Below are 20,096 nucleotides of genomic sequence, written 5' to 3'. Positions count from 1 at the left end.
TCAAGACACCATGTTATACTGCCAGGTGAGTGGCATATGGATGTGGCTTGGCCAAAATGGTCTGGCAGGCCAAATGGGAAGCCTGGGAGACCTCATTAGTCCCAAGAGCCAGAGGTTCTCCACATGACAAGTCTATGTCTACTCACAGCACAGAACTGGAAAGGACCTGAACATCTACACGTCTTTCAATGGAGACAGAATGTATGGACAATTGCCTTATCTGAACAACTGACAAAAAGGATGCATGCCTTGAACAATATATCTGATGTGGACAATTTGATCAAAATATGGTACCCCTTTATAAAATATTTGAACAAGCACTCTGATGACTGGCACTAATGAAGGCTTATGACAAAATCTGATACAGTACATTAAACTTCTGTTCCAGCGAGTGAAATTGGGGGAAGCTTAATGCTTTGTTCATATTTTGCTGGGGAAAAAAATTATTTAAAAAGAAAGACAAGTCTATATGCACAACACTTTATCATAACTATGTATGTCAAACTACCACAAGTATATACAACCACTAAGACACATTTCACAAATTTAGTAAGCATTTTATACATATAACAATCATATTGAAGTTACATGTTTCAAACACAAGGCTTCCACAAAAGTGAAGCAACAGCCAACTGTCCTTTATTTATGATTAACACAAGACATTTCTCTTTTATTTTCTTATTTTCACCCATACTGTTTAAACTGTACACAAACACAGAACTCTACTTTAATTAAAATATTACACAGCAAAAAATTGCACCTGGCACATATTCAATTCAATTCAATTTTCAATTCAAATTGTAATACAAAATATACAACAAAATCCAGTTCACTGGCTAACCGAGCTGCAGGTAGTTTGGTTAACTACAACCACGTTTACTATCAAACTGATTTCAACTTCCTGCTGATGGCAACAAAACCGCAATGCAATTTTGTATTTTTAGTATTTTATTTATTTGTTTCTTCTTCTATAACTAAAATAACAGCTAATCACAATCTGTAGCCATTTCCAAAAAGAAACATGTCATTTGAAGTAATGCATATTATCATACAATACCTGCAGATTATGTTTTATGCAGTACCAAAGTTGTGTCACTTGAATAAAATTTTAACTTTTATTTCAATAGTCTCACTAATGCCAGCCCACAGAGCCAGTGCTTTATCTTTCTGTTTTCCAGAATAAAAGTAAAAGGTAAAGGGACCCCTGACCATTAGGTCCAGTCGTGACCGACTCTGGGGTTGCAGCGCTCATCTCGCTTTATTGGCCGAGGGAGCGAGCATACAGCTTCCGGGTCATGTAGCCAGCATGACTAAGCCGCTTCTGGCAAACCAGAGCAGTGCACGGAAACGCCGTTTACCTTCCCACTGGAATGCTACCTATTTATCTACTTGCACTTTGACTTGCTTTTGAACTGCTAGGTTGGCAGGAGCAGGAACCAACCAACGGGAGCTCACCCCATTGTGGGGATTTGAACCGCTGACCTTGTGATTGGTAAGTCCTAGGCTCTGTGGTTTAACCCACAGCACCACCCGCGTCCCAGATAGTATAAGCTATAGGGTTATTGATGTGTTGGACAACACCGTGAAGATCTGAGCTACTTCAAATGGGGTAGCCTCAAATACTGAAGCCCCAAAGACAATAATCCTGTGTGTCTGTAATACTAGGTCAGAGACCAACTCAGACTGGGATGTGGTTGGACAGTACAGTGCATCAACAGAATCCAAACTCTGACACTAAACCTAGATACAGACACTTGAATTCAGGACCTGGTTTTCTGGTGAGTGAGATAGAAATTTTGAGAAACTTCCTTCATCCTCCTAGGTTTCTCAGGTCAGTAAAGACAGCAGGTTTCAGTATGCTTTCTTAATCATCAAGTGGTCTGTGGTGTGGATGTATATGTCGTCTTTCATTTGGACATTAAGTATCCAAAGAATACACATTGCATTGCCATGTTTGTAACAAATTTAAGGCTTTCTTGGAACTAGCGGCAGCGTTAGGCTGGGCTTGAAATCTGAAATGTAAAATGGGTCCTGATCATGAATACCTGCTTCCATTCATATAGTGTTTAAAGGACACAATGCCTTGCACCACAGCGCCACTCGTGTCCCGTTTTCCAGAATACTGCACAGCAATAGTAATTTTGTGGGTTTTATGGTCAGGGGCAGCAAGGCCAAAAAGGTACATATAGATATAGATATATATAGATATTGTCTGTGTGTGTGTGTGTGTGTGTGTGTGTGTGTGTGTGTAACACAGAAAGAAAAGGCATGAAGGTTCATCACTCACAAATGACGTCAAGGTCCTATTGTCCAAAGAGAGGGAAATAACTAAGCCACCCCCACCATGTGCTTTGCCATGTGCTTCCACATGCTTCACTTTCTTAAAGATCAAGAGCTCTCTGGGGGATCATGCCATAAGGACACAGAGACCATGTGTGCAGAAAAGTATCATACATACATGCAGAGGGATTTCTGGAACCCTGTCAATAAATCTCCCCCTGCTCCTTCTTCTTAAAGGTTAAAATAATTCAGTATCTTCCTGAGTTTCTATCTGATTGAACTGGGGCAGGAAGCACATTTGCTCTTTCAGCTTCATTTCATTTTTAAAAAAAAGTGAATTCAAGAGAATGCATGATTTTTAAACTGTTAATGGAAAATGTAAATAGATAAAATCTTAACATAATTCATATAGAAAACAGTGGTTGAATTTGAATATTAATTTCCTACCATGGAACCCTAGCCATGTCTACTCAGAAGTAAGTACTATTAGATTCAATGGGTCTTATTTCTAGTTAACTACTGTTAGGACTGCAGCCTTACTCATAAAAAATGAGCAAGATATAATTGAATCTAAAATAATCAAACTGGTTATTTTAGACACAGAAATTAAGAGATTTACTTTTTATTCTCCCTTCTTATGCATAGCCATAATTGACTGAGTACCATCAAATAGTCCTACATTAAAGAAACTTCTTGTATGATACAATAACAAATGAAAACGGTGTCAACAAATCACTTGCCTGATTACCAACTCTTATTTACAATAAAAACTATTCACTAAAAATAGGCACAAAAATTAACTTCCACTCAGAAGCAAACTTCAGTTTAAATTGCAGCAATTACATCTTTAGCTCTCCTATTTATGTAGTGCACTGATACTTGCTCACTTGAAAAGGTGGTATGTACACGTTAAATATGAAGCATAGACTATGTCACTGGTTTCTCTGCAAATGATTTGTTACTTATTCAGATCAGTTAAAAAAACACCACAGCAACTTTTTTTTTACCCCCAAGGAGGAAATAACAGCAAAGGAGGAAATTACTGCAAAGGAGGAATAACAGCAATTTGCACTTTTACAATGGAGTTATGAAATGTTGGTCTGTCACATGTCTGTGCTATCAGGGTTAATTCTAGTTAACTATCCTTTACCTTGTCAGCTCCTAAATTGTGGAGATTACTTAAATTTTCATATCAGCTTTGTAAGAAGTGCAGCTGAGTATTGATCTTGGAGGAGGAATATCAGTTTACTGAAGGCAGCTTAATTGCTTTTTGAAGGCCATTGCATTGCTGCAGGGAATAAGCTGGTTTTCTTAAACTGTCCTCTACTACATTTCTATTGGGAAACATAGCTCAATTGCTGAGTACATGCTTTGCATCCAGACAGTTCCAGCCTCAATCCCTGACACCTGGCAAAGACCCATATCCGAAACCAGGAGGAGCCACTGCTCAGCAGTGGACAATACAGAGTCACGTGGAACAATGATCTGACTTTGCCTAAGGCAGCTTCTGATACCTTTACATAAAGCATAGCAATTCACTAGGTGACGGCAATGTTTGATGCTACCATGCCTTTCTATTTTTAATCATACAATATGATACTATTGTACAACATTATCGTGACATTATTATATCCTGCTTTAACAAACACCTTGATTAAACATCTTGGCTTAACCTCTGTGTATATATTTAATTAAAACCCCACTTCACCTCTGTATTTTTTACATCATGAAAACACTGCACAATTTAAATGTTCTGTTCTGTTGACACATCTTATTTACATGGCAGCTAATAAATTTCTTCTCTCAATGCCCCTGCATATATTATGAACTCGCTCACTATTAGTGCCAACGTTTCAGAGATGATGGCACTAAATATTTTCCTCTAGGCATAATATCATCAGACACATCATGGGTTTCAATGTATCCCTAAAAAGGCAGCTTCTGTGATAAAAAGACTCATTTGTTTGCTTAAATCAAAAGTTGTAGTGGATTAACTAAACTTTGAAATAAAATGGCGTGTAGTGGTAAACAAATCAGATCTGCACTCAAGAGAACCACATGACTACACCTGCACAGTCAGTAGCAATGTTCATGTGTTTTATTCACAGTTGCTTTCTTCCACCTCTTCTGTGCTGCAAGCCAACCTATTTTTAGAGCAGGTGGAGTTGGAGAGTGCTGTTCAAGAAGAAATCAAAGGTCCCACTAGGCATCTGCCACATTTGTTTGCTGTAGTAGAAACACCACATTATGGCACTTAAAGACTAACCAATACATTGTTGTATGAGTCTGGATCCAGATACTTAGGTGATTTGGTGATTTAAGTGAACTTTGACCAATGAAACCTTATGCTAAAATATATGTGCTAGACTTTACTGTGCCATTCACATCTCCAAGCCCCAGCTGGGCATTCTTAAAATGTATTTTTTATATTTGTTTGTTACACCTCTATAGTGTGGGACACACATTTCTATGAATATCTGAAACCAAATTTCCCTGGTTCAGGAGTGAGCAATGCAATGATGGTAGGTGAATTACTCTAGTCTTGTGTCTGGGAAGCTCTATTCTCTACAGCCCTGGCAGTATTGGGCCTGAGGACAGGCTGCTGTCAGGCTGGCAGAGCTAGCCCAGATACATTTAATCAAAGACACAGGCATAGCACATGAAGAACTTTGAGAAATTAAGTCTAGATAGCAGAATGCCCTCATTAGGCACCTGGGAGGGAGAAACTGATATGAGCATAGAGCTGTTCCAGAAAAAAACAGGTTTTATTGCTAAAGTTAAAAAAGGCACACTGTAAGGCAAATTACTGAAGGCTTGTCCCAGAAAAGAGAGGAAGGGAGAAAAAGATATGGATAAAGAGAAAGATGAGGTGGCTACAAGCCAAGAGTAGACATGCTGTGATGCTTCAATGTAAGTGGGGAAAAGGGAAGGGAAAGTGGTATAAACTGGAAAGTGGATAGAAAGAGAGAAGAAATAATAGGAATGGAAGAAGAGCGAGAGATTTTAATCATGTTTAACATGTTACCTAGTTGCCATAGGCAACTAGGGATTTCATCCAGGTGAGTGAGTGGGGAGAATGGAAGAGGAAGATCATCACTGATGTAGGAGTCCAGCAACTTTGCTTTCGAAAAACAAAAAAGCACAGTGGAAACTGAAAGGGAGATTTCAAGGTGAACAAAAGGTAGAGGTTGCCTGTAATTTTCTGAATAGAGGGATACATGGCTCTTGGTTGGTCTGTTTTGGTACTAACTGGAAGGTTATGTAAGTGCTTAGGGCTCTCAGTAGTAATCGATAAGCAATTGGGTGTTGCCTTGATTGGTTTAGAAAACTGGAGACTTCTTAGCCAAGGCATCAAGGTGAAAATGCTCATTTGCCCTTATCACCAAAAAGTGGGAACTAGTCCTTCAAACAGACAATAACTTGGTTCAGACAATGCAGACAACATAGCAATTATGAGCAAAGGGGGTAGCATAGGGACGAAATGTAGATGAGCTGGTATTCTATGGTAACTTTTTTTAAAAAAAACAAACAAACACCTGAAACTACATAGCACCAAGCAGCTGATGGGTGCTGAGAAACATAGCTTTGAAGTCTGTTTGAAAACTTCAAAGTGATGGCAGCCACACCTTTACAAGCCTCATACCTCAACATGATACACAGGACAAGAAGTCGCTGTAATGGCCATGAGAATCAATAGGACAGATGTGTATGACCTTATCTGAGCAGAAAATTTAAAATAAATTTGTTAACTGCTTAAGTTAAAAGTAATTTGGTAGTCCAAAGCTTTGTTTCCATTACAAGACAGATATTTTGTAAGCATTCTAGAAATGAAGACTAATAATTTATATATATATATAATCCAACCACAGAATATGATTTGAAACATAATCTCCATTAAATGTGAGTTCACTGGACTTTACACACTACAGTAAAATAATTGCATTCAGTTGTACTTGCACTCTCTCTTATGGGACTTCCTGTTGTATCCAGGATTGCTACCCAAGTGTCCTGGTGTTTACAGTTAGACAAGGGAAAAGATATAAAGTGAAGAGGAAAGAGGATTTTAGCAAAGTTGTCAAGTTTTATATATGTCTACCATAATAGCTTATGCTAGCTTGGCTGTTGCTTTCCATTTAAATCAGATTGGTAGAGGAAATCTACACCCCTTACCCCTTATATTTATTATTTCCACAAAACAGATTTAAATACAGACTTAGAAAAGAAAAAAAGGGGATCAGCATTTAAGTATTATAGATTTTTTCAAATGTAAACAGCTCTGATGACTTAGTTATCAAAGCACTGAAAAGAAAAACAAATCCATGTGCCATACACTGCTTTTCTGTAATTTACATTAGGGTAAACTTTAAAAAACCAGTTTCATAGTACAATAAATAATGAGAATACTATTTGGTTGAGTATGTACAAAGATTAAATTATCTATCATTAAATACTAGTAAGTAAAGCACATATTCTTGCACTAGATGTGCTTATCTATTACATACAGAACAAATATAAAGGAAGAATCAGAGAATTGAATACCACCCTAAGGACAATCCTGCTTCTGGTAATAACTTAGAGATACAAAATGAGCTCATTCATATGAATATAGTGCTTGCACCAATTGTAGTATAAGAAGTAGTGAGTGATTCAACATCAGTACCATTCTAAGAATGCTTTCCAGATAATCCATCCAAATTTTATCTCATGTAAATTGAATTCTGTCAGTCAAATTTACTTAGGAAAAAAATATATACCAATAGAATTCTACTTAAGAGAAATATCTACTGTTGATAACACTGGAACATTCACATTTTAAATATAAATTGTGGGAAAGTGTGGGGAGGATGGCATGGGCAAGTCTGTTACAAGTTGGGCCTAAATGTCAATGGAGTTCAGGGTTTAGTTCAGTTCTGGGATCAGAAGACAAACTCCCAGTTTGCCTTTACAAGTCACCCAATTATAAATTTTATAATTACCTTTAAGACAGTCCCCTTCCCAATTATCACGAGAAAAACAAACTAGCTTTATGTGATCTGGATGATAACTACTCTTTAACTTTGTGAAATAATTTGAAGGCTTTTTACCATGTTTCTTTCAAGAACACAAGCAACTTGCCTGATCTATCCATCTCCCCATCGGTTACCCACCTACACATGAAGAGTTTTATGCAACTAAGGCATACATTAGGGACTTACTGGACCATCCCTCATGGATATTTTTTAGTTTTAAAATTATTTTTGACTAAGTGTAAGGCCCTTTCCTTCTACAAAAGCCTTTCCCCTCCTTTTAAATGTCTTTCTCATAAAATGCATCAACATTCTGTAGGTTATTAATAAATAAGGTAAGTGCCTTAAGTGAGAATCTTAATTTAACATTCACTATCTTCTCTGAGACTATAATGTTCAATTAATTAAGAAGAGAAATATATATATGCTGAAAAAGATATATACTGTTACTCATTTATTCCTTGAAAATACATCTAGTTTAACACTAAAGTAAAATTTCAGAAGGCTAAGAATGTATTTTGGACAAAGATCTATAATGGCCTCATTCATACAATATGGTATGTCAACCTATGGCTTACTGGGATGGCACTCTGCATCTTCCTGGTCCTTTTGCTCCTGTACTGCACTGAGCTCAGCCAAGGTTTGACATACCGTGTCATCTGAAATGGGTTAAGCTCAATCATCACTATCCATGAGCTGTAAACCATATGCTTCCTATGTTTGTGTTTGTGTATCTCATAGGAAGCTGCAGTCCATGTGCAGGAAATAAAGCTGAACCATGTTCTATAAAACTTGTCATATTTTGTATCGTTTCTTCAGTCTAATATTTTCTAAACTGGCTGGCAACCGGTATCCAAGAGGAATATTTCCCAGTCCTACCTGAAGAACTCAGGGAAATAACCTGGGAGTTTTACATGCAATATATGTGGTCTACTACAACGCTACAACTCCATCTCAGGTTTTAATTCCACAGACATACAGTATTTGTGTTTCTTATAGTAAGCACTTTTATAGTTATCATAATTTTTCAACTGAAAATATGCAGAAATGTGTGTTTTATTTATCTGTTCTCTGTATTTTCTGCAGGAGTTTGCTTCATGACTTTTGCTTTATTTAGAACACATTCTATTTCCAAAATTTATTTGAATTTTAAAGATGATTCCAGCGTTAAAAGAGCTAGAAAGAGTCTTTAGTAGTTTTTTCACAGTCAGAACTGAAAGTGAAGGGTACTTTATTCAGGGTCAGCTGCCTACCTACATCTTTAAGGAAACCCTTTCCTGTTTAAAACATCTCCCTTTTACTCTCAGGAGCTTTCAACATTATGGCAAGTCAGCAGAAAGTGGATCGGCCAGAGATTTGTGCATCTAGTTTTCATGCTTCCAGTATAATATCCAGGAAAGGCATTCTCACATTTTATCGCATGAGGAGATACACACATTCTTACCTCAGACTTTAACCCAACATGAGACCCACTTTCCTTCTCTTAACATACTGTATAACCAAAGCCCTTCTTAAAGTAAGACCTTCATCCTACATTTTATAAAGTAGATTGAGCAAATGTTAGTGTTTGTATTATGGTTGGATTAAATAAGATACCTAAAAACCAAAATCATGGTTTCCAAATATCACATTTAAAAACCATACTAGAAAAAAGTCATCTTGTTACCATGCAATACCAACCCCCTCCATTACACCCAGCTTGCAAACGCTTTGTTACAAACACTTTATTGCAGGAACTGCTGAGCTCATGTATGAAAATATTAAATAGCAACCCCCAAAATATCCCCAAGTTTTTCCAAAGCATTCACTTTCCTGTATACCGTGTGTGTGTCCAGAACTGCTATCACAGTGCTCTATTATCATGAAAAGAAGAAACAATGTGAATTTGAAAATCCAGCTTGATTGGTGTTTGCACATTGTGGGTTCCAATACACAGATGTCACTTTTTTGGCACTAGATATATACCACATTGGGCAGCAATTGCAGTTCTAATTATAGTTGTTTAGATGGGAACCAATCAAGAGATCATCATAAATAACAATTGTGCTCACTGCTATACTGTAAAAAAATCCCCTCACAACAGGTGGTTAGCTGATATGATCAGTATGCAGTAGATGTGCCCTTTAAATGGCTCAGCCTTGCTAGATTAGAGGAACTTGAATGTATATTTTCATTTTGCAGTGGTCAGAAATTATGGCTGGGCTTATCCCTCCCTTGTGTTGTCTTTGACATCAGACATTCGACACCAGCATGATAGGAACAACCCCATGCCCTCCATCTTAGTCCATAGCTCAGGAGGAAAAATGGAGGCTCATCCCTGTTGCACTCAGCTTAAGATTATCACTGGAGGGACGGATATTTGCAGAAGGGACGTTTGCCAAGGCAACTCTGGTGAGAAAATATGTGGAAACTTGGTAATTTGTATGTATGTGGTTTTGTGTGCACTTCACAATTATGAAGTTTTATACAGGAGAACATGAGCCAAGTCTGAGTCAATGTCATATAAACAGAAAATTAAAGGTTGCTTCATGCTGACAAACGTCCCTGTTCTCTTGCACTGCCCTGATAGAGATTACAGTATTTCATCTACCCATCGACTTGCTGCCTAACTGCTGAGGTCAAGGATTCTCTTGCAAGAGCTTCCTCTATCTTAATTCTCAAAGGATACAGAGAAATAGGTCATCCATAGCAGTACACTGCAATATGCTAATTCAGTATGCTAAATTCTGTCAGTTGTATCAAATGTTGCAGGCAATGTAATGCCTTCGAATAATTAATTGCTGATGTTAATACATATATTAATCTAGCTGGGTATATGTTTTGAATACATGCAGGACTTGTATTGTAATTTTGTCAAAGGAACACTGTCTTCCTCTAAAATTCTATCACTATGGCTGAATCAGAAGGGTTATGGTCTGCTTTCCTACTGGTCACCTATTCTTCCAAGAACATCCAGTTTTCTAGCTCAATTCATTTTACCTGAATCAATATGACACTAACCAATATTTCCAGTAGCTGGATGTTACTTTTAAACTGCATAAAAAGGAAATACAGCTGCATTGGTCCATAAGAGCCAATATTAAAATCCACAACTGGGCTATATGCATATTAAGATCCACCCAAAATATCACAAAATAGGAAGTCTTAAAAGTTTTCCAGAACTCTTCATCAGGCTAAATGGTACACAGAGATGGATGAGGAATCAAAAACAAAAGTATAAATATTAGGTTGGATATTGTAGTCATGAGGTCTGCATTTAAATGCATTCTTAAGATGGAGATTGCAAACAATAAACTAGTCCCTGTTAGGTGCTGCAGTTATCAGGTCACCCACAGAATTATGGGATAAGGAAACAATGGCGTCTCCATTTTTTGAAAATATAAAGTCCAGCTGTTACTGAGATCTGTCTCACACTTTAAGCAAAACACATGGGTTCCTCATTCTATCACTTTCTAGTCTTCTGTCATTCCTGTCATTCACATTTTTAGCTAGTCTCTTTTGCTTTCTTATACCACAGTCAAAGTGTCTTGTTTATTTTATGCCTTATATTCAGTTTTGAGTATATGAAATAATTTTATTTAACAAGGAAGTATTGCTGCTATAGTCTAAAAGTACAGATACGCTTATTGCTCACATAGCTTTAATGCAGACACATGCAAAGAAGGAAGTAATTTCATGCACCGGACAGAAGATATATTAATTAAGATAAGCTTATAAATGTCAGCTGTGGTTCTGTTTCCTAACCTTTTCCCTCTCACCTCCCTAGTAATCTCAAATAGGGAGAATTATAATTAACCCCAGCATATGCTCATTGAGCTTTTAACCCAAGAACATGTGCAACACACTTTGTACCCCAGTTTAGAAAGGCGCTGGAAACAACTTATAAGATCTATGTTCATATTATTTGCAGTGTGTTGGATCTAATTTCAAACACAACTACATTAATCACCATTTTAAATGGTAACCTTTTAGCTTGTCACTGTGGAATTTATGATGAAACATGAATGAAGACAGTGCAAAATGTTGACAAGATATCTAGGACACATGTTGACTGATCTATCCCCATCCTCATTATTGCCAGTTCTCACAGGGCAATTTCTACAATGGGATAAAAGGCTGTAAGCAATGATATTTAATGAGAGAGGCACGGTTGGGAGATTTACAGTGCTTAAACCCTGCCCACCAGGGAATCAAAAAACAACAACCACCTCACTGAAGAACATGTTCTGCTGGAGATACAGAAGAACATAGAGACCATAATAAGAAAGGAGTAGAAATGTCTGGCTGCAGGGGGGAAAGCACAGTATAAAGGGCTGAGCTGCTATAGGATGCTTCAGAACAATGGGGCATGTCTTTTACCAAGTAAATCTTAAGAAAGCTATCATTTATTTTCCTATCATATTATAGTGGTCCTGACTGCCATTTGATGGCTGAAAATATCAAACCAATATATTCTTTCCCAAATTAATAAAATTTGGGAAATTTTAAGTGTGTCACACTTATGCACTTATCCAAGACCCTGTAGCTCGTGTCACAACAAGGACTTCAGAGTGTCAAGGAATGGTCAAGGAATCGTGTAGTCCCCAGGAGTAGCATCAAATTGTCAAGCTAATAAACCTTCAGATATCTTTCCTTAAAAAATTCGTATCAAATCCCCACTTATTATTTCAAGAAAATGTATCTTTCCTAATATTTTGAAGCTATGGAAATGAAAAGTAGCCTTTTTATTACTTCACGTTAACAAATTTCCTTTCAAGCAGTTCTACCAATTTAAAAATACAGCACATAAGTGCATTGTGAGCACAGAATTTAAAGCATCTCAGTTCTATATACTTATTTTAAATTATTATAAATTGACCTATACCCAAAAATACTTTTCAGGGTGGGACACAAATATAAAACGCAAGCAGCGATACAATAAAATTAAGAGAAATAAAAGCATTCAACTAACTAAAAACACCACCATCTAAAATACATGAGCCAATAAACAGGTTTTAATCTGGTGCGAGATATAATACAGTAGTTTAAGTTCCAGGAGTACCACAATCAGGAGGGTATTTCACAGTTGTGGCACCATCATAGATAAGGCCTCCATTTTTTGTAGATACCTGTGATATACTTCTCCTAAACATGGAATTTGGACAAGGGTTGTCTCTGATATCCTGCATATATTTGGGTCTAAATTATTTGGGACCCAAATTATTTGGATCCAGTTATTATTGTGATACTATGCATTAGTCTAAAGAATGGTTTAATCTGAGAGAGTTTGCATATCTCATTTATAAAGAGTCTTTCAAACACTTATTGTGGTTTATTGTGATTGTGCAGCATGTTCATGCATGCTGACTAATCACTACAAAACAGGGTAGCACAGCTCTAACCCAACACCACCAATCAGATCATTCAAATAACTGATGTCCCATTTATATATATAAAAATATAAAAGTACCTGTTTCTTCAGGCTGGAGGTAAGAAATAAAGCTTAAGCTTCTTCAATCCCCTCTCTCACTAGTCCTCAAGGTAAGCACTGGCAGAACTGGCAGAAATCCCCTGAGTTGAATGTCATATGGAGCTGCTGTGAAGTCTTGAGGTGAATGCAGGTGAAGGAGTAGGCCTGTAATCAGACTCGGGGTATTTTCCTCAGTCCAACATAATGTTTAGGCTTAGGTTTGTCAGCTGAAATACCTGTTTCTTATTTAGCCATATGTTGTGTTCCTCTTCAAGTTAATAAGGAATGCTGTTCTTTTCTCCCCACCCTCCCTTTGCCTTAGACACTGTTCCCAGTGCACAAAACAGGAGGTTGTAGGCCTATAGAGGGCAGCTGTGGACACTGATAATCAGCAGAGTTCCCTGTGGTGATGACTACAATTCCCATGATGCTTCTGTTAAAGCCAAAGCTATCTCTTGGCATTTTAGGCCAAGCAGGAAGTTAAGCAGTAGGAGGTGAGCAGCAAGGCATATAAATAATCTCCCTCTAGTTTAAATAGGCTTTGGCTGCCTGCTCTGTCATGGTTGTCATTGTTAATGTTCTGAGACACGGTCCACACGTAATATATAATTTTCCTCCAGTGTTACAATGAACACATTGACATGATCAAATTTGGCTTAATAAATCAGGATATGCATGAGCTCTTACTTTGCTACTCACGTCACGTGAGTGGAGAAGCAAACCACGATTCTGCAGTTACGTATAGCTTCCTGTTAGGTGTGAATCAGGAAACTATGGTTAATGGTTTCTAAACAAGCTAAGATATGAAACCATGATTTTAAGTTGGCTTTCACTTCCTGGGTGTTTGCAGGCCATTATCCACAGTTCCTGGTTTGCACAAAATGGTTGACTGCAGCTTCCTAGCTTGTTTTCCCTAGCTTGTCAAATGTAGTATCTGCATATGATGCTCTGTGGGAGCCCAAAATTTGGCACTCCGAAATGGATCAACTAAATTATGTCTTCTCAATTTTGCACCTCCTCGACTTGGCACCCTGTGTGAGGGATCCACCCATACTGCCCTAAATATGGCACTAAGAGTTTGTGTGTACTCTGACATATTAAACAAGGATTTGATCATGTGAACTAAGTCATCATGTTATTTGTGTTACAGTTCTTCAGGTAGAAACCCTCTCTCTCCCCTTATGCTCAATTTTCTGTTCCCCACTCCCCCTGCTCAATGTTCCTACAACCTACACCCTAGGGACAAATGTTTGTTACTTGCTTCATTTAAAATTCCACTGTTTTCTAGATCCAGGGTTAAAGAGACGTTTGTTATACAATTATACCCCTATAACTTATTTCTTTTGGTTATTCCATGACCCAAACACCCATTCCTGATAGAATGGAGAAGGTGAGAAACAGCATGGCTGGAGCTAAAAAAGCTTGCTGTTGATTGTGTGGATCTGTGGATTGTGTGGATCTGTCACAACATTGTATATTGGATATGGATGCAAGCTGCACAAACACCATGGAGCCAACACCTAAGCCTGAACACATGGGCTGAGGCCATATTACATATTACATGGCTTTGTCAAAGGGGTATGACATGGGAAGGCCTGAAGCCTTGTCTGACCTCATGCAATTCAGTAGTGAGCCTGCCAGATGCCCCAATCATTCAGCTAGGTGAAAATAATCTGGTAAACTAGAAAGACATCAACCTCACATTCGCAGCAGTACTGGACCTCGAGGCATTGTACACAATGCACCCAGTAATGACAATTCTGTGGTCAGAACTGCTGTAATATGAGTCAATGAACAGGGTGATGCAGCACATGTTGGCACTCAAGACCAGATCATTTGGCACCCTGGCATCAGATTTGACAATGAGGCTCTATACAGACCCAATTTGGTGTGTTTTTGTCAGCTGGCAATGAGGTTTGGTTGCTTGATGTGTGCAGTGGCATTAGGGATTGGGGTTGCAGATGTGAGTAGTTTTGGGTCGACTCAAGTGATGGATAAGGCATTAGGTTGGATCCTGAGTCTAGATGGACAGAGAGTTGGGAGCACCCCACCACGGTCCAAGGAATCAGGGTATCCGTTAAAGGGATCCAAGGGGAGGTACTTTTGTCTGGCTGCCCAGACGGGGGTTGATGGGCCATAGTACAACCAAAATGGTGTTCCTTTTGAGGGTTTAAAATGCAGCAGTTACTCAGTCACTGTGGGGAATCCAGATGTCTTCTGCCAAGGGTATATTTTTATGAAAATGGTGAGATTCCTCAGTGTTCAAAGTGCAATACATTGACACTGGGAAATTATACTACCACCACCAGCTATACCATTGTGGTAGAGAAAGCTCTGTAAAATGTGGTTACACAAGCAGCTGGGTACCTATTGGATGGTGCCAGTAAAATGTGTGGCAACAAACACCAAGTACTTCCTTGATAAAGTGCATGCAACTCTACTGGGAGAGTGAAGAGTTAATAATTGTAGGAGGGCCATCTGTCTCCCAGAGATATTGATAAGATGGTTGACTGTTCTTAGAGGCCCTAGATCTTAATTGCATTTTATATTAAAACAATTTAGTGTTATTTTAGTAATCAACAGTGTTTGTTCAAACAGGAAACTTGAGGACAACTCTACTACATCACTAGTCATATTATACAAGCATGACAGCACTTCTGTAGGGATTTTAAAAATACTGTGAATACCTGGAGCACTACTTCCCCCCTCCTCCAGCAATGTTCCATCATTTCCAGAACTCTCTCTATTTTATAAGATGTTTTATTTTGTTCTTCTTTGCAATCTCTCAGCAATCCTCCACAACACAGAGAAAGACTACCCTCTATCTATTATGTCTGGAGAACTATATATCACACTATTACAGGTCTATCCTTCAAGGCTAAAATGAGGTTGGGGCATGCTCTGACCAATTTCTGGGATAATATAGATTAAATTCTATGCTAGTCCTTTTCATTTCCAATTGACATCAACTATTGTTGCTATTCCATTAAATACTCAACTCATTCTTAAAGCTGCTCTAACCACAATGCTGAATGTGAAAGGGTGACATAAATAGAAAAGAGAGCCTGTCATTGATTTCTTCTCTTCCTTTTAGCTTTGTTGTAATATCATCCTGGGGAAAAATTATTTGGGTAGACATGGAGCAGGACTGGTACCACAGATGGAAAATCTTTGTTATTTTATGCTATTAATATTTACAAAATTACATGCCCCCTAATTGAATACAAGTTTGTAACTCAATCATGGGCTTGTGCTAACATTATAAATATTGACAGAACAGTTCACACGCTTAATGAATGGTGGAAAATTCTGGGAGAATAGTGCCCACCTAAGGATAATAGTACTTTTGTGTGTGTTGCCCTATCTTCTAATGAAAACAAGGATTATTGTAGGACACACCCCGTAAAGAAAAAAAAGGATAAGCAGAAAGATCAAATCAGCATTTAAAATAAATGGGGGGGGGGGGTAGAGATGAGAACGGTAGGAAGGAAGGAGAATGCCTTTAAATTGATGCTGACAGAGGAAGATTACAGTTTGTGTGATGTCAGGTTTCAGATTACTATGCTCCATTTATAATTAAGGCTACTGTGAAAGCCTTTTTGACTGTAATCAAATCATAAGCAGCTGAAAGGAGTAATACCTTACAGAGAACAGCCGTTATCCACTAAACATATCTTACAATCTTGCACTGGCAAACATATCCACATTTGGAACATTAATGAAAAGTGGCATGCAGAAGCATTTACAGTGTCAAACTGTAACCTCTACTGTGCACTATCAGTTCAGTTTAGCACCCTGCAGAAGGTACTCTGGGCCTGGAAGAATTGATCCATAAGGGAATATTGAATATTAAGGAGGAAAAAGAACTATATGGACTAGCAAATTATTATTATTTCTATAATTTCACTTTGAAAGCCACATATGCATACTTACATTTCTGTTGATGATTTTAATCATGACATTTTTATTTTAGGATTTTTTTTGCTTTCTATGCTGTGTTGGGTGTGGCTTGCAATAAAAGATTGCAACATAGAAATATGAGATACACTACATATTTAAAAAGACTTATATTTTATTATCTGCTATTTGGAAAGTAATTTGGGTTAATACTAATGCTAAATATTATAATTTCTATAGGAGTTGAGACTATATTTACTCATAAACATTCCTTGTTTAAAGAGAAAAGCAAATTATGGTTATACAGCTCTTTATATAATCTTCAAATGGCCATAAAGGAATCAAGAGATTCTCCGCCTTAAATCTTGGACTCAGAACTTATTAACGTGACCTGTGTGCTCAGCCAACTGCTTATTTAACTTGATTTTAGAAATGCATTAGCTAAAGAGATGAATGAAATTTAATCCTAGCTTTATACTTCTTATTAAGATAATATGTGGCTCTGTTACAAGTGTGTACTACTTGTACAAGCATTTAGTAAGTACGATAAGGTTAGCACAGAAAGATTGTATGCTGTAACTATTATGTAACACAAACCAACCATTGCTTATTAAAATACTGTCACTTAGACCTCTTTCATGCTAGAAACTTTTGTTTTAATTAGTGCAGGGTAATAGGATCTAATTCAGCAGAGCTCAGCCACTCTACTCCCCATTCCCTGTAAGATTTTTATGACCTCAAGTAGATTCCTTGAATTGAAATCCCATTCACACTATTGTTATACTTACACATTAAGCAGGGTAGTGTAAATGAAATATTAGATTCTCCTGCTATAATATTTTAATTAGTATCTGAATTCTATTATTTATGATGTTGATATAAAATACATCTGTTTATACAGACACTGTGTTGTAACCCCAGGATAAAATAAAATATGTGACATGTTTTTGTCACTCAGGCAAGTAGGAAAAAAAAACACTTTTACAGAAGACTAAATGGTGTATCTCAAACAATAATTTACACTGGAAAGGTTAAACTATCAAATGAATTGCCTGGTTAAGATTTGCAAGCACCACAGTAATTAAGCATTTCCCTCCACTACATTTTGTTTTAAGAAGTTTACATGTGTAAACAAAAACAATTCTACATCAGACAGGAAAGGGGGACTTGTATAGATTCATCCTCATGACACTAGTGTTATGGGTGAATGCAGCCACTAATATCACTTTTGCACTGCAATATCCATTCAGAAGGGTCAAGTGTGAAATAAGGACACAAGACAATAATTTTCAAAATCAGTTGGTTCTGTACATATGCGCAAGGTCAGTTTCGGAAGGTAAGATTGGTTTTGGTTTTTGCTCAGTTCATGGCATTTGATTTATAGAGTCCCATAAGTTTCCATCTAATCACCCATTTTTTAAAAAAAAATCTATATAAAATGGCTTGTTGAAATAACCTGGGAATTTGGAGTTAGGTGTCACAGGGCAACTATTTCTCCTTGTCACCTTGATCAGGTGAGGCTGTAGAAATGCTGAACCACTATCAGGACTTGGTGATGAACTACATGAGGATCAATAAACTGGAGCTGAACCCTGACAAGGCAGAGTAGGTGCTTCCCAGGACTAGGAACTGGGTGTGCAAATAGTACTGGTGGGTTTGCATTCCCACCAAAGGAATAAGCATACAACTCCAACACTGTAATTATAGATCCAAGTAGCCTTAGATCACCTTTTGCCAATTTTGGCTGGCTTGTCTGCTATAGCCTTTCCTGGACAAAAATAACCTGGCTATGGTAATTCAACCTTCCAGTTGGATAAATGCAATGCATTGCACATGTGGCTGCTGGTTCGGAAGATGCAATTAGCACAGAATTCTGACTGGTTAGTCTAGATAGAATCATATTACATCTATTCTGAAGGAATTACACTGTTTTTATTTGTTTCCAAACTCAATTAAAAATGCTTGTGTTTACCTTTAAAGGTAAACTCAATTGCTAAGGACCCAAATATGTATTTGTCAGGGAACTGCCATCGGAGCCTGAGGGAGAAGGAGGGCTCCAGAGGGGTTCCGGAGAGCGGGGAGGGAGAGAAGCAGCACATCTTCTGGGGAAGGAAATCAGCGTAGCACCAGTGGAGAAGGGGGGCAGATGGGGGAATCAGCGAGGAGGCTCCACGACTCCTCGCCGGGGACCAGCGGGGAGAGCACGGGTCCTCCGCTGCCCACACCCTCCCTGTGCAGAAGGCTTCTGCGCAGGGAGACTAGGCGGAGACTAGGCGTCAAAGAGCTTCTTTGCTGGAAGAAGTTCAAGAAACGCCCACTGACGGATTCTGCCAGCGACTGAGACAGCCACGGGCGAGTGGCTGTCCAGACAGAAAGGGTTCACCCAGGCAACCCAGCCAGGTGTGGCGACGATTTACGCACGAGCAACCCCTAGAACCATTACAGTATTGAAGCACCTTTTTGCATATATCAAGCTGCCTGTACATTAAGGTCTCGAATGAGAACCTTATCTGGGTTCTGTATATAAGAGAGGTGCTTTGTGTACTTACCCATGTAAGGTAGAGGTAAAGGGACCCCTGACCATTAGGTCTAGTCGCCAACGACTCTGGGGTTGCGGCGCTCATCTCACTTTACTGGCCGAGGGAGCCAGTGTTTGTCCGCAGACAGCTTCTGGGTCATGTGGCCAGCATGACTAAGCCGCTTCTGGTGAACCAGAGCAGTGCACGGAAACGCCGTTTACCTTCCCGCCAGAGCAGTACCTATTTATCTACTTGTACTTTGACGTGCTTTCGAACTGGTTAGGATGGCAGGAGCTGGGACCGAACAATAGGAGCTCACCCTGTCGCGGGGATTCAAACCGCCGACCTTCCAATTGACAAGCGCGAGGCTCAGTGGTTTGGAGGGGACTTTCTTAGCAGGGGAATCCTGGCTTTGGAATACCCTCCAAAAGGAAGTAAGACTGGCACTAACATAGCATTCTTGTTGGGGCCAAGTTAAGTAGTTTTTATTTATTTGCCCAGCCTTTTAAAATCTCAAAAAAAAAAAGTATAAAAGGAAATTAAATTTCCCATGTCCTTTATATTTTTACTGAAATGTATTTATATTTTTGAATAGTAAAATATATTCATTTAAGGAAAATACAGTTTTTACAGTTGTAAAAATCATGGTTGCACCATTTCTATTCCCCGTACCACGTCTAAGCCACATATACGAGTGAAGAAAGCCAAGTCAACTAACCTAGGATGTAATTGACAATTGTAAAAATTTTACATTTATCTCACTCAGCATGGAGAATCAAAAAGGCTATCTTGAAACTCCATTCCCAGAAACACTATTTCAGGAAGGCTATCAGCATTTAAGAATGAAGCATAACATTGGCAGATAAACTGATCTTAAGGGACTAGTAAAACAAATGGGATGGCAAATTAATCCTGCAAAGGAATTCCACCTATTGTTTTAAAATG

General features: G+C 38.3%; 1 protein-coding gene across 18 annotated transcripts in view; it reads right to left on the bottom strand.

The window, feature by feature from the left end:
• TENM2 (teneurin transmembrane protein 2) overlaps nt 1-20,096 on the bottom strand; it is a 795,537-nt gene that overhangs the window by 520,849 nt on the left and 254,592 nt on the right. For 2 of the 18 annotated variants that reach the window (XM_083481490.1, XM_083481493.1), the window contains exon 1: nt 12,736-13,114. The exons of 14 other annotated variants lie outside the window; for them this stretch is intronic. The gene's annotated coding sequence lies outside the window, so the exon portion shown is untranslated. Of the gene's footprint in view, nt 1-12,735; nt 13,484-20,096 lie in introns of those variants that run through there. 2 more of the 18 variants (XM_083481497.1, XM_083481498.1) reach the window with 2 other exon arrangements.

Source organism: Podarcis liolepis, assembly GCF_965112155.1.
Source record: "Podarcis liolepis genome assembly, chromosome: 2".
Lineage (NCBI taxonomy): Eukaryota > Metazoa > Chordata > Lepidosauria > Squamata > Lacertidae > Podarcis > Podarcis liolepis.
Note: the sequence above shows the minus strand (reverse complement) of the source record. Positions and strands in the feature narration are given on the sequence as shown.